This window comes from Sorex fumeus, unplaced genomic scaffold (assembly GCF_029834395.1).
Source record: "Sorex fumeus unplaced genomic scaffold, SorFum_2.1 ptg000115l, whole genome shotgun sequence".
Taxonomy (NCBI): domain Eukaryota; kingdom Metazoa; phylum Chordata; class Mammalia; order Eulipotyphla; family Soricidae; genus Sorex; species Sorex fumeus.
Window position 1 is genome coordinate 17,902,737 of NW_026606172.1, and position 14,910 is coordinate 17,917,646.

At 42.3% G+C, this 14,910-nt stretch overlaps 1 non-coding gene across 1 annotated transcript; it reads left to right on the top strand.

The window, feature by feature from the left end:
* The first annotated feature begins 13,604 nt into the window (after positions 1-13,604).
* LOC130043207 (U6 spliceosomal RNA) lies at positions 13,605-13,711 on the top strand. The gene has a single exon (XR_008795333.1). It is a non-coding gene; the product is annotated as a U6 spliceosomal RNA (small nuclear RNA).
* Positions 13,712-14,910: the final 1,199 nt, after the last annotated feature.

Here is a 14,910-nt window from a genome sequence, read left to right on the forward strand (position 1 = left end):
GGGGTCGTTTGCATTACCCAGGCCTAAAGGCTCGCCTCTGGGACAGAAATGGGGGGATCCGGAGTGTCCTAAACTGCCCCTGTCTAGGCACCTTCAGCGTCTGCTCCTACCGACTCACCCCGTCCCTGGCGCCCCCCACCTCCCCGAGCTCCCTCTTCCCTCCCACCTCCCCCTCTCCTTCGCCCCCCCCCCCCCAAGTTCCACCACCTTGTCTTCTGTGTCCTGCTTTGATCCTGGGGTTGCGGGGTGGTGGAGGCGGGTGAGGGGGGCAGCCACGGGCACTACTAACTCCGGGTCACTTGGCTCCCACGCACAGCACCCAGGAGGCACCCGGGAGTGACTGCGGGGTGGCCGGGAGAGAAGTGGGAAGGAGGAGACCTGCGGAGTGAGTGCCCCGGGCAGCTGCTCGGACGGACGCCGGACTCGGGAGTTGGGTTTGTGTCCACGGCTGCACGGTCCTAGCCGGGGCTCCCGCCGAGTCCTGCTACCAATCGACCCCGGTCCGCGGGAGGAATCGGAGCCGACCCCGGCGGCCGCTCTCCGGGGCTCCGACTGAGCAATAACAATTACATCACGAGGCCGGGGCGGCAGCACCCGGGAGCCGCTGGCTTCCCTGCAGCCCGATCTCACCGAACCCGCCTCTGATCTGGAGGGGATCGGGATTGGCGAAGGGAGATGCTGAAAGGAGGAGGGTGTCCTCCGTTGGAAACCCGAATTTCGACCCCCCCGCCCTCCCACCCAGACGGATTTGCCGCGTCCAGAGCTCATCTTCACCCATCTCCAAACATCCAAGTGGAACTATAAACGCCCCCATGGACACCTCCCTAGATGTCAGATTTCTTTTTGACTCCTAGCATATAGCATTTAGTAACTCGCCATGAAAAAAAAATTGCCAAGGGAAATGGGCGCTGTTGCTACAATTGTTTTGTTGCCTTTTTTTTTGGGGGGGGGGTTGCTTAGTGCACAAAAGCTAAGTACAACTGAATCGCACCCCAAACTCCTAAATAATGTCATGCTTGTGTTAAAAGACTTATTATCCGAACAAATGAGTGGATGTGGCACTCAACTGGATGTGGCACTCAATGACACTCAATTTGTATATACAGATTGTGGTATCCTTAATTATTCCAGCTTTTGAATAGAATTGCTAGCAAGAGAGAGAGAGAGAGAGAGAGAGAGAGAGAGAGAGAGAGAGACATAAAACAATATTCTAAGCCTATTATGTAATGACTGTATTGTGCATTTAACATTTCTTTTAACCTTTTAAAATATGAATGAGAGCCTTGGAATATCTTCACAGTCTTAAAAGCAAAATATTTTCAAGTTTATGCATAATAACTTCATCCCCTAGCACTGAGCTTGGCACATGGGGGAAACACGTGGAAAGATTTTGGGGAAAAGATTTTTGCTCAGTGGTCCTGGTGCTTGTAGCCCTATTAAGAGTAGAACTCTAGTGATTCAACTCTGCAATCTGTTGCCAGCTTATAGAATTTAAATTTTATATGATTGGTTCTTATTTGCATATAGCAGAGTTTGAAATCTGTTCAAGACAGCTTAATAGAGTCTGCTATTCCATTGTACATCATTTATCCAGAATTGAGACAAAACAAACTGTCCCAATAAAGTGATGATCAGCATATCTAAGTTTGGTACTTTAAAAAAATCAAAACTCCTTTAAGAAAAAAAAAAAGCTGTTGTTAAAAAAAAAATCTCAAACAGGGATTTTTAAAATGCATTATAAATGCTTCTGGATTCTTAAGCAGTTTACTAGCCTTCATTAAGCTTTTTCTTGAAAAGTTAGAGTTAATTTTCTTAAAGGTTATTAGTAAGTGTAGTGAATTTAACAAACACACTGAACTCCCATACCAGCCTTCATCCTAGGTGTTAGGGATGCTCTTAGGAGGTATATAAATTATCAGTGGCTGCACTGACAGACTCTAGGTTACTATGGTAAAGTGATTACGGGTGCCATTTGTAGTTTCTGTGTTTACCACTTCACCAGCCTAATGCTGTTGTCCTTTTTCTGTTCTCAGCATGCTTACCTCTCATGGTCCCCTCCTCTTCTGATAGCAGCTTCTAGTCCGGTGCAGACAGAGAATCCAGATTGTCGTAAATGTCACAATTCTATCTAATGGAAAGCAACATAGGTCCAGCATATGGGACAGATATGCTGCTCCCTGAAGTGTGTACAGATCTGTATGTAGATTTGGGGTGACAGATATTTAGACTGCTCAACTGTTTTGAAAAGAATTCTTCTTGCTTCTTTAACTAGGTTTCAGCTCATTGAGGTATGCAGATAAATAGCCTCCTAATCAGTGAGCTTACACAATTTACCCAGCAAGCCCAGATTGGTGCTGCCCTCCAACATTAGTGTTTAAAAAAAACCTGCCATATGTGAGATGACTTAACCAAGGCCCTCACCTCTTATTAAGCTATCTATTCAACCTTACAGAAATCCAAGCATTAAAATCTGGAACTTTTTTCTATAGTAAATTAGGGTTACATAAATTGTATGTCTTTTGTATAGTTTATCTTTGCTTAATCATGCTAAGTATATCAGAGCAATTTTGTTATCCTTTCTTTTATATTAAAAAATATTCCTAAATTTTCTGGGGAAAAGACTCACTGAAACGACTGAAGTATAAATGATCTATAAGAATTCTTGGGAACTGGAGTGATAGCACAGCAGGTAGTGCATGGTGCATTTGCCTTGCACGTGGCCGACCCAGGTTCGATTCCCAGCATCCCAAATGGTCCCCCGAGCACTGCCAGGAGTAATTCCTGAGTGCAGAGCCAGGAGTAACCCCTGTGCACGGCCAGGTGTGACCCAGAAAGCAAAAAATAAATAATTCTAAAAAATGCTTATTAAATCATCTTTACTTTGAAAACAATGCTCATTCTAATAATTGGGATATAAAAAGATGAACTTTGGCTTCCAGAATTAAGTCCCAAAGTATTTTCATTAGGCCAGGATTCCTATGAGATCAGATATTGAGAGTTCTTCTGTACCACAAAATCAGAATTGGGAAAGAAATACTTAGAGGGTTCTTTGGATCTCTGTTGTTACAGCATTTTCCACACCGTTTTGTGATGTTTACTTGCATGTACCCTATTCTAAGTGCGATTACCGAAGGCACAAGACCCATACCATGCTCTTTCCACCACCTCTCTGGTTTCAATAAACAGACCCTCAGTAGATACTGGGCAAGATAATTGTCAGTAACCCAGGGGATATATTTCTTTCTTACTTAGGTGTAGGTGAAGAGTGACATAGTTAAGAGAAATTAATTTACAGGGATTATAGTTCTTCAGTTAGCTATTCAAACTAGAATTTTCTAGTAAGCAAAGTGGAGAAACCATCTGGGAGAGGAAAGAGACAGTTTAAAGAAGTGTCTGAAAAGCACAAATATATATTGACAGGCACTGTGCCTATATTATGTATTATTAACTGTCATGTCAACAGCTTTTTTTAAAAAAATAGCTGCCTAATAAAAATAAAGCAACCCACAAATGTGACATACGTACACACATATGCACATATATATATATGTGTCTGTGTGTATGTGTGTGTATGTGTGTAGCACAGTAGCACTGTCCTCCCATTGTTCATCAATCTGCTTGAGTGTGCACCAGTAATGTCTCCATTGTGAGACTTGTTACTGTTCTTGGCATATTGAATACACCACGGGGAGCTTGCCAGATTCTGCCCTGTGGGTGTGATACTCTCCGCGAAGGACAGAGGAATCGAACCCAGGTGGGCCGCATGCAAGGCAAATGCCCTACCCTCTGTGCTATATCTATCTATCTATCTATCTATCTATCTATCTATCTATGCACTTTTAAGTGTTCCAGTTGAGGAAATACAAAAAGGGACCTAAGAGATAGTACTGGCATTAAGGCAGTTGCCATATAAGGGGTTAACCACAGTTCCACCTGGTCACTACATGGTCCCTGTATCACAGGGAGTGACCCCCAAGCACAGATCTTGGGAGTAGCCCCTGAACATCATCAGGTGTAGCAAATTCCCATGTTCACCACACACACACACACACACACACACACACACACACACACATACACACACACACAAATACTTTAAAAAAATGAATTTTTGATAGTGAAGGACATCAAACCCAGAACCTCATACCGGTGAGACGTATTCTACTGCTGATCCACAACCTCATCCCCCAAATGTAATATGTTTTTGTTAGGCAAGCTACCGAGAGTATTCGATATGCCAGACACAGTAACAACAAAGTCTCCAATGGAGACGTTACTGGGCCCGCTCGAGCAAATCGACGATCAACGGGAGGGCCTTTACTTACTTTTGTTAACCAAATTATCAAAATATATTTTAATGTATGTACAACATACATGTACAACATACATATGTACAACATAAAGGGCTGGAGCGATAGCACAGCGGTAGGGCGTTTGCCTTACAAGCGGCCAACATGGCTGACCCGAGTTCGATTCCTTCACCCCTCTCGGAGAGCCCGGCAAGCTACGGAGAGTATCTCGCCCGCACAGCAGAGCCTGGCAAGCTACCCATGACGTATTCGATATGCCAAACACAGTAACAACAAGTTTCATGATGGAGACGTTACTGGGCCCGCTTGAGCAAATCGATGAACAATGGGAGGACTGTGACTGTGACTGTGTGTACAACATAAAATTATTTTTTCTGGAAGACTTACATTTTTTTCACACTACCTATTCAAAATCTAGTATGATTTTTACACTAGTAACATTTCAATTTGATCAGGCGTTATTCCAATGCCAATAACAGTACACGCTAGCGGTATTTGGACACAGCAGCTCAGTGAACAGGTAACTAAAGGAATTCTTAAGATGAAAATCTAAATATACATTACGTATATATACCACTTTTTTTTTACAAAGACTGCTTTCTTCCATCTAGGAATTTTATGTCAAAGAATTAGCAAAATTTCCAGCTTATATATTGTGTTTTCATTGATCATACTGTTATTACAATTATTCCTGTCTCTGTTAACTCTGCTGGTGAATGGTAAACATAAAATGATTTTATTGCATACATACATAAAACAGTATAAATGTGGGGTTAGTCTCCAATGGAGATGTTACTGGACCCACTCGAGCAAATCGATGAACAACGGGAGGACCGTGACCTTGAAATATGTTTTGAAAACTCTTTTCCCCTGGGGTTGGGGACATTGCCCAGTAGGAAAGCACCATCCTTGTAGTAAAGGGTGGTGGAACAGGGCTGCTGTCTGGGACATCCCCCCATGCTTGTCCCCACACATGTGCACAGTGCACTGTCAAAGCAGTGTTTGAGGGGCTGGAGTAATAGCACAGTGGGTAGGGCGTTTGCCTTGCACAGCCGACCTTGGTTCAATTTCCAGCATCCCATATGGTCCCCTGAGCACCGCCAGGAGTAATTCCTGAGTGCATGAGCCAGGAGTAAACCCTGTGCAATGCTGGGGTGTTACCCAAAAAGAAAACAAGCAAACAAACAAACAAAAAAAACCTGTGCTTGATCTCTGATACATGCAAGATGTGTGTGGGTGAGTGTGTAGGGGCTAGCACTGAGGATAAAGAGTACACCCCTCAGCAACACTATAACTTAAAACTACAAGAACTGCAGTCAGGAGTGTGACCCTTTGAAAGCATAAACACAAGTACTAAGCTGCAAGTGTTCCACATCCAGTGAGTAGTTCTGCCAAGTGTCTAAACACCACTTGCACTCATGGATGAAATCTGGGCATGGAAAAAAAATGCAAAGGGTAAGCAAGTGTGGATGGTGAGGGGAATCTGTCTCCCTAGGACTCAGAATTACCTCTACACTAGTTACTTTGAAACACCTTCCTGACAATTGAAACTCAGAGCTCTGCTCTTTAATTCTTCCATGCCCAATTACTTGTGGATCATAAAATCCACCCCAGTCTTTGAAGCAGTTACCTGCATAAAACTGCAGCTATAAGGCCCTGCTGCCGTTCCCTGCACACTGAGAGAGGTCCGAGAAAGGTTGAGAGCGCTAAAATGATGCCTGCAGGTAACTGTGAAGTTTCCCTAATGGGATTGGAGCCCTTTTCTTTTTAGTGGGGTTTTAGTGCCAGGAACTGGCAAAACCAGAGCACTTGATTTCTATACAAAAATGAACCCTAAAAACTGGATCTTGGAAAATGCATATCTTAGGACTGCATTCAAGCAGCTAAATGCAAGAAAGTGGCAGATACTTAAAGTGAAATGCAAATGAAGATGAGGACTTCTTTCCAAAGTCTAGTTTCATTATGTCTAATATGTAATTTAAAATATAATAAAAGTGCACATAATAAATATTAAAAAAATAAATGTAATTTTAAAAATTACACTGGAAAGAGGGTGGGGATTGTTGTATTCCACCTGGGAACCATTAAGGCCTTCTATAAGAGATCACTTGTATGTTGTTAGAAGTTCAACTTTGTGTGCTTTTACATATATATATATAGGGCTGGAGCAATAGCACAGTGGGTAAAGTGCTTGCCTTGCACGCAGCCAACATAGCCAACCCGAGTTCGATTCCTCTGCCCCTCTCGGAGAGCCCGGCAAGCTACCGAGAGTATCTCGCCCGCACGGCAAAGCCTGGCAAGCTACCCGTGACATATTCGATATGCCAAACACAGTAACAAGTCCCACGATGGAGACGTTACTGGACCTGCTCGAGCAAATCGATGAACAACGGGGTGACAGTGACAGTGAATTTAAAAATGTCTATATATGGTGTCCCAAAAGCTAAGTACTCAAAATATAACAAATATAAATCAGTTATGATGATTTGTCAGTATATTCTCTTAACAGTTAAAAGTGAACATTGTATGAATCCTCTTCTTTTATGTATAAATGGGTTAGAGTAATATCCCAAAACATTCTTTTATTCTACTATTAATAAGTAGAAAATTTTTCATAATTTTACAAATGAGACTAATAGTACTGGTTTAAGAATCCTGACTTGGTTGCAGCACACATTGGTTCCCTCCCTGGCCCCACATGTGACCCCCTCAGCACTGTCAGCAATAATTCCTGAGTACTGCTAGATGAAGCCCAAATTTTCCCCTCAAAAAAAAAATACAAACAAACACACAGAAGTTCAGCAACCTACATCTATGTAATAAATCAATTGGGTAAAACATGATCCCATTAATTTTCAGTATTTTATTCTGATAACCTATGACTAAAACAAAGCACTTTATTAGTTGCCCCAAATTATTCAGGTTATATAAGAAAGAAATCTATAAAGATAACATGATATATGTTTGCCATTAAATAATTGTTAAACTTTCAAATGAATTAAAAAAAAAAAAAAAAAGGCCCTCCCGTTGATCATCGATTTGCTCGAGCGGGCCCAGTAACGTCTCCATTGGAGACTTTGTTGTTACTGTGTCTGGCATATCGAATACTCTCGGTAGCTTGTCTAAATGAATTAGACTCTGATATATCTGTATCAGATATGTTTAGTTTAAGAAATATGAAATTTGTTTAGTTTAAAAAATAATATATTACCTTTCACAAAACCAACCACATTTATCTTCAACTGCAAATACACAAATATAGATTACATACAGACATGAATACAAATACAAACACTTAAAAATAGGTTAAAAAAAGATTTTTGAGTAAGTGATACTAGGACAATTAGTTATCACATGGAGAGAATAAAATTTCACCTCTTCTTTAAACATACACAAAAATTAACTCAAAATGGATCATAGACCTACATGTAAGAACTAGACTATATTACTAGAGCTATAATACATGGGTGAAGTTATTTATCTTGGCTGTTGGCCGTACACAGTAAAATCTCCTGCACCATATGTGGTACTCTGAGCGGAGCTAAGTGCTAGCCCTGAGCACTGCTGAGTGTGACCTAAACAAAAAAAATAGGTAAATGAAAAACAAAACTAAATTATCAACTCTTAGGAAATATTTCAGTGAAGCCTCATGACCTAGGTTTGCAAACCTTTCTTGGACATGACACAAATATAAAAACAAGCGACAAATACAAAATAAATATATTGAATTTAAAGCAAAATTCAAATCTTTCATGTTTCAATGGACCCTAACAAAGAAAATAAAATGATAAAATGAAAGTCCACAGAAAGGTTTAAGATACTTTAAACCATATAATATAAGAAGCTTATATCTAAAATATATAAATAACTTTTGTCTCAAGAATATAAGACTGGGGGCTGGAGCGATAGCACAGCGGGTAGGGCATTTGCCTTGCAGCAGCCAACATGGCCGACACAGGTTCGATTCCCAGCATCCCATATGGTCCCCCGAGCACCGCCAGGAGCAATTCCTGAGTGCATGAGCCAGGAGTAGCCCCTGAGCATCGCTGGGTGTGACCCAAAAAGCAAAAAAAAAAAAAAAAAAGAATATAAGACAAATGGTGAATGAGACCAGTTGTAGTTACTGGTTTTGGCATATCGAATACACAGCGGATAGCTTGCCAGGCTCTTCCGTGCGGGCGGAATACTCTCGTTAGCTTGCCAGTCTTTCCGAGAGGTATAGAGGCTTTTGGGGTGACCTCTAATCACCCTTGTAGGTGTTACCATATTTGAACCCTATCAAATATGGTACGACAATTCCAGAAGACGGGTATTTAGTGTCTTATGATGTGTCGCGTGGCCACTTGCGGCCGCGCGGGTCCGGAAAGCGTCCTGGAGTGTGGCGACGGCTGGGTAGTGGAAGTAGTGTCGAGAGTGGAAGTCTGCCAGTGGGATATTTATCTGGGTAGGGTGGGTCTCCTGTGCACAATTCGATCCCTGGGTGGTTGATGGAAGCAGACAGGGCAGGGTAGGGTGGGGCTCCTAATTAGAATCCCTTTGTCACCTGTGGTGGTGGGAGCAAGCAGAGAAGCTCTGTCCCTGGGTCCGCTGAGCCTGGAGTCCAAGGTCTCAGAGAGTTCCGCTTACCTTGTTCTGTGGGTCTTCAGTTGTGCGTGGGTCTCGGCCGGAGCTGCCGCGCGGGTCTGGAAAGCGTCCTGGAGTGTGGCGACGGCTGGGTAGTGGAAGTAGTGTCGAGAGTGGAAGTCTGCCAGTGGGATATTTATCTGGGTAGGGTGGGTCTCCTGTGCACAATTCGATCCCTTGTTCTGTGGGTCTTCAGTTGTGCGTGGGTCTCGGCCGGAGCTGCTGCGCGGGTCCGGAAAGCGTCCTGGAGTGTGGCGACGGCTTGTTCTGTGGGTCTTCAGTTGTGCGTGGGTCTCGGCCGGAGCTGCCGCGCAGGTCTGGAAAGCGTCCTGGAGTGTGGCGACGGCTGGGTAGTGGAAGTAGTGTCGAGAGTGGAAGTCTGCCAGTGGGATATTTATCTGGGTAGGGTGGGTCTCCTGTGCACAATTCGATCCCTTGTTCTGTGGGTCTTCAGTTGTGCGTGGGTCTCGGCCGGAGCTGCCGCGCGGGTCCGGAAAGCGTCCTGGAGTGTGGCGACGGCTGGGTAGTGGAAGTAGTGTCCGTACTACTGTTCAAGAAGGGAGACATCCATGACATTGGCAACTATCGCCCGATCTGCCTATTGTCTGTCATCTACAAGTTGTTCACTCGAGTCATCCTGAATAGGATTGGCAGAACACTAGATGAAGGACAACCATGTGAGCAAGCAGGGTTCCGCAAAGGATTCAGCACCATCGACCATATCCACACGATAACCAAACTCATTGAGGTTTCTCGGGAGTTCAAGATGCCGCTCTGCTTAACGTTCATTGATTTAAAGAAGGCCTTTGATTCTGTTGAGACGGAAGCGGTCATTGAAGCCCTAGCCAATCAGGGCATTCAAGCCCAATACATCAGGATCCTCCGTGAGCTGTATTGCGGATTCACTACCAGGATCTCACCATTCTACAAAGAAGTGATCGTTGATGTCAAGAGAGGGGTGCGGCAGGGTGATACCATTTCACCAAAACTCTTCAGTGCCACCCTCGAGAACATCATGCGATGACTGGAATGGGAAGGAATGGGAGTGAAGATAGATGGTCGGCAACTACACCACCTCCGCTTTGCTGATGACATTGTTTTAATAACACCAAACATCAGCCAAGCGGCACAAATGCTGGCCGACTTTGACCGTGAGTGTGGAAAGGTAGGACTACAGCTGAATCTTACGAAGACAATGTTTATGAGAAACAGCCTTGTTCCTGACGCCCCATTCGCTCTCAATGGAACGACCATCTCCGAACGCAACAGCTATGTGTACCTAGGTCGAGAGGTCAACATGACAAATGACCTGGCACCCGAGCTGCGCAGGAGGAAGAGAGCGGCTTGGAACGCCTTCAAGAACGTCGAAGAAATAGCTAAGAGGACGAAGAACCTCCGGCTCCGGGCACATCTCTTTGATTCCACTGTTCTTCCTGCATTAACATATGCCTCAGAGACCTGGGCCCTACGCAAACAAGATGAGAACGCCATTCAGGTCTCCCAAAGAAGAATAGAAAGAGCTATGCTTGGAATATCACGTTTCACTCAAATGAGAGAACGAATCCGGAGTTCTGACATCCATCGACGATCAAGGATCAGGGACGCTGTCTCATTTGCCAAGGTGTCGAAAATCAGATGGGCTGGTCACGTAATGAGATTTAAAGACGACCGTTGGACTAGAGCTGTTACTGATTGGATTCCACAGGATGTCAAGAGACCGCGTGGCCGCCCACCTACCAGATGGTCAGACTTCTTTGTCAAGGTCATGAACGATTGGTTTGAGGCCCTCCATGTTCCCGGAGCGAAGAGATGCCATTGGGCTACACTAGCACGCGACAGGGACAAATGGAGATGTTACTGGCGCCCGCTCGAGCAAATCGACGACTAACGGGAAGTTAAGTGATTAAGTGATTAAGTGATAAGACAAATAGCTTTTTTTTAAAGAGAAAAGGATCTGTATAGATATTTCTCCAAAGAAAATATACATTAGGCCCATGAGAAAAAGGTCCATATCATTAACCCCATAAAATGCAAATAAAAACGACAATATAATGCTACTTCACACTCACTGTGTCGTGTAAACATAGATGTTGTGTAATTGGGATTCTTGTATACCATCAAAAAGTTTAAATATTGTAGTCACTTAAATATTATTGACACATAGCCTTACAGTTTCTCAAAAGCTTAGATATGTGAATAAGAAATTTCAGTTCAGTATAATATTCTACAGGCTTAATTTCCAACCTTTCTATACCTGCAGACCAGCACTGGTCCTGGACTGATAGCTGAAACTGACCGCTCTAGAGAAGCAAAAACATCACATCCACATGAAAGAATTTGTTCACAATATTTCTCACAACATCAAAAGAGGGGAATGATCTGAATACTCATAATTAATGAATAGATTAAAAAAGTGTGATTTATCCTTGCAATGAGTACAATTTGACAATTAAAAGAGAACAACTATGGATATTTTTACAGATACATTATATCTGTAGATGCATAAATCTAAAGATGAACAGAAGAAGTATTTGAAAACATGCTGAAGGTAAAAAAAGATACAGAAAGCTATATATGATACTATTTATTAAAAAAAACCCACAATATGCAAATCTATTTAGAGACAAAGTGAAGTAGGAGTTTCCTAGGTCTAAGGAAAGATTTGCAAAAAAAAAACGATGATGGAGTGTGGAGGTACCTGGACACTTTAATGGGGACCAAGAATATTCGATATGCCAGACACAGTAACAACAAAGTCTCCAATAGAGACGTTACTGGGCCCGCTCGAGCAAATCGATGATCAACGGGAGGGCCTTTACCTTTTCTTACCTTTTAATGTGAGGTATTTGTGTACATCATAACTGTGTTAAAACTATTGTGATTGTGTTAATGTTAACCAAACTACAATGATTTAAAATAAAAGTCTGCCAAATGGGTGGTGTAGGAGAGAGTTACCTTGAGAGATTAGTAGCAGATACTTGCATTTGTATAGGAATATTGTATGCCTAAAACTCTATTATTAACAGTACTGTAAATCATGTTGCCAAAATAAAAATGGAAGAGGAATGAAGAATTAGGGATTGACTACTAATGTGTACAAAAATTCTTTCTGGAGTCATTAGAAACATTCTAAAAGTGTTATCGTGTTTGTATACTCTGTGATCATACAAAAATTAATTCATTAAGCTGTACTTATTAAATAAGTGAATTATATGGTACATGAATTATATCCAAATAAAGTCTTACATATTTAATTATATTATATATTAAAGTTTTCTACATATTTTATTTAAAAAATTAAGACAGTTATCATTATCTCTCTTTTAACAGTCAGATGTCTTTTATTTGGATGAGGGTGAGAGGCGGTTGAACCACACCTAGTGGTGCTCAGGGCTTATTTCTGGCACTGTGCTCAGTGATCTCTCACTCACTCACTCACTCACTCACTCACTCACTCACTCACTCTCTTTTATTGATTCACCATGAGCTATGCTTACAAAGCTTTCATATTTGAGTTTCAGTCATACAATGATCAAACACCCATCCCTCCATCAGTATATAGTTTCCACCACCAATGTCCCCAGTATCCATAACACCCACCCCCATCTCCATCCCACCCCCCACCCCCGGCCTCTATGGCAGACAGCAGTTTCTCTCTCTCTCTCTCTCTCTCTCTCTCTCTCTCTCTCTCTCTCTCTCTCTCTCTCTCTCTCCTTATGGGCATTATGGTTTGCAATACAGATAATGAGAGGCCATCATGTTTGGTACTTTATCTACTTTCAGCACACAGCTCCCATTCTCAGTGATCCCTCCAACCATCATCGACTTAGTGAACAGGGATCTCTCTTTACAGTCTCTTTACTTTTCAGGATCACAATGTGGTGCTGGGATTTCTTAGGGTCAAGTGTGTATTAGGCAAGTGCTTAACCTCTGTACTTTCTCTTGGGGCCTAAGGCCCTATCTTCTCACTAATGTAAGAGGCCTTACCAGGCATGTTTGGAAATTTGGGGGATGTGGGGGTCGACATTCCTAGCATACTGGACCTTGTGATGGAAACTTCTGGCTCAGTGTTAGGGTCCAGTGGTGCTGGAGGACCATACAGTGCTGGAGATTGAATTTGAGGTCTTATGTATACAAGACTTGAATTTCTACCCTTTGGGCCTTCCTCCCAATGATTTGTTTTTGCTTTTAAAAATGAAAGTTTGAGATAGATCAGAAAATAGTTTGTAAATGCTTTGTGATTCAAAGTTATTTTAGCTGCAAACTAAAGAGCCACAGATGCCATTATTCTGTTTCTCTGATGCACCAACCTCAGTATTTTGCCTATATCTTATTTGCCTATAGATGAATATATCCTTTTTATGCAAGAAAATGTAAAATAGGGACTGGAAAGTTAGTGCAGGGGCTAACACTGACCTCTGTTCAATCCTGGCATCACAAGTGTTCCCCCAAGCACTGCCAGGAGTGATTCTCTGGACACAGTACCAAGAGTAAGCTCTGAGAACAGTTCATTGTGGCCAAAAACAATTCCCCTGGCCCAGAAAAAAATAAAGAAAATGAAAACTGTATAGCTAGTGGTAACCAACCCCAATACAAAAGCCAAAGGCAATTTTTTTAAAGTATCCTGCACAAAATATGGAAGAGGAACAAGCTTTTAAGAGATCTAAAGATGTGCTTGTTTCAGCAGCACATATATTAAAATTGGAACCATACAGAGAAGATTAGCATGGCTCCTGCGCAAGGATGACACGCAAATTTGTGAAGTGTTCCATATTTTTCATGGACGTGGGGAAAAAGGGACACTTTTTCACTGTTGGTGGGAATGTCCACTAGTACAGCCTTTCTGGAAAACAATATGGACAGTCCTTCAAAAACTAGAAATTGAGGTTCCATATGACCCTGCAATACCACTTCTTGGAATATATCCCGAGGATGCAAAAATGCACAGTAGAAATAATATCTGTACCTATATGGTCATTGCAACACTGTTCACAATAGCCAAAATCTGGAGCCGACCTAGAACACATGAACACTATGCAGCTGTCAGGAGAGATGAAGTCATGAACGTTGCTTATAAATGGATATACATGGAGAGTATCATGCTAAGTGAAATGAGTCAGAAAGAGAGGGACAGTCATAGAAGGACTGCACTCATTTGTGGAGTATAAAACAACATAACATGAGGCTGACACTTAAGGATAGAGGATACACGGGACTGCTCCATAGATTGCTCCATAGCTGGAAGCCTGTCTCATGAGTAAAGGGGAGAAAGCAGATTGAACAGAGAAAGGATCACTAAAAAAAAAAAAAAAAGAAAGATGGCTGGAGGAATCGGTCAGAATGGGAGATATGTGCAGAAAGTAGATAAAGGACCAAACATCATGACCTCTTGGTGTCTGTTTTGCAAAACATAATGCCCAAAGTAGAGAGAGATTATGGGGAATAATGTCTGCCATGTAGGTAGGGGTAGGTTGGGAAAGAGAGGTTATACCGGAGATATTGGTGGTCGGGAATGTGCACTGGTGGAGGGATGGGTGTTTGATCGTTGTGTGATTGTAACCCAAACATGGAAGCTTGTAACTATCTCACGGTGATTCAATAAAATTAAAAAAAAAAGAGAGACCAAAAGATGCTGATGAAATAGTTAAGCTACACATTCTAATTCAGAGCAAGGATAAAGTAATTAGAAAGGAATGCAAGAATATAAAGGTTCTTAATACTATGCACAGTGTCAAGGCTTTTGCCCCATAAGCCAATGTTTAACCTATGAAAATGGTACTTTAATAATGACATTTGATGACTGCCATGGACAGCCTATGGAATTTTCTTAGTAGGGAAAACTTGGTTTTGACAGGACGGTATTTAAATGGAAATAGTATCCCATGCCTCTATGTAAGAGATTATGGCAATATTAGCTTTCATGGAGGGCCTCCTCTTCCTGGTTAAGGTGACAGTTATTAGCAACAGAACTCAGAAT